Source organism: Otolemur garnettii, unplaced genomic scaffold (genome assembly GCF_000181295.1).
Source record: "Otolemur garnettii isolate 467f Iridium unplaced genomic scaffold, OtoGar3 scaffold00243, whole genome shotgun sequence".
NCBI lineage: Eukaryota > Metazoa > Chordata > Mammalia > Primates > Galagidae > Otolemur > Otolemur garnettii.
Window position 1 is genome coordinate 1,555,536 of NW_003852638.1, and position 1,492 is coordinate 1,557,027.

Here is a 1,492-nt window from a genome sequence, read left to right on the forward strand (position 1 = left end):
CATTTTTTGGTTGCAGCCATCATTGTTGTTTGGCGGGCCCAGGCTGGGGATTCGAACCCGCCACCTTAGGTGTATGTGGCTGGCGCCCTAGCCGCTCGAGCCACAGGCGCCGAGCCCACACCTGAAATCTTAACATTCTGGGAGGCTAAGTGTGAGGATCCCTTGAGCTCAAGAGTTTGAGACCAGCTTGAGCAAAAGGGAGACCTATTAAAACTATTTCTATTAAAACTGGAAAATTATCCGGGCATAGAGGTGGGTGCTTATAGGCTAAAGCAGGAGAATCACTTGAACCCAGGAGTTTGAGGTTGTTGTGAGCTAGGCTGACACCTTGGCACTCTACCTAGGGTGACAGAATGAGATTCTGTCTCAAAAAAAAAAAAAAAAGCTCAACATCACCAGTCATCAGGGAAATGCAAGTTAAAACCACATTGAGATATCATCTAACCCCAGTTAGAATGGCTTTTACTTAAAAGTCCGAAAATAATAGATGCTGGCATGGATGTGTAGAGAAAAGAATGCTTATACACTGTTGGCAACATTAGAAATTGGTATAATCTCTGTGGAAAAGAGAATGGAGATTCCTCAAAGAAGTAAAAGTAGACTTACCATTCAATCCAGCAATCCCACTACTCAGTATCTACCTAAAGAAAAAGAATGCATTTTATTAAAAAGACAACTGCATGTGAATGTTTATTGCAGGACAATGCACAATTGCAAAGATGTAGAATCAACCCAAGTGCCCATCAATTCATGAGTGTATTAACATAATGTGATATTTATAGATATATTATACACATACACGGTGGAGTACTACTCAGACATAAAAAGGATGAATTAATGCCTTATGCAATGATTTGGATGGAGCTGGAGATCATTCTCCTAAGTGAAGTATCTAAAGAATGGAAAAACAAACTCCACATGCACTTGCTATTAAATTAGAGATAACCAATGAGCACAACATGTGTACAGAGGGAAGTAAAACTCAGTGGAAATCAAGCAGGGAGGAGGAAGGAGGAGCAGAGAGAGAAAATCCTACGTATTTGGGTGATGGGGACACTTATAGCCATGACTCAAGCATTACAAAAGTGATCCTTTTTTTTTTTTTAGAGACAAAGTCTCACTTTGTCACCCTTGGTAGAGTGCTGTGGTGTCACAGCTCACAGCAACCTTCAGCTCTTGGGCTTAGGCGATTCTCTTGCCTCAGCCTCCTGAATAGCTGGGACTATAGGCGTATGCCACAACACCCAGCTATTAAAAGTGATCCAGGCTCGGGGCCTATGGCTCAAGCGGCTAAGGGGCCAGCCACATACACCTAAGGTGGCGGGTTCGAATCCAGCCCGGGCCCCGCCAAACAACAATAATGGCTGCAACCAAAAAATAGCCAGGCGTTATGACCGGCGCCTGTGGTCCCAGCTACTTGGGAGGCTGAGGCAGGAGACTCGCTTGAGCCCAGGAGTTGGAGGTTGCTGTGAGCAGTGAAGCCATAGCACTC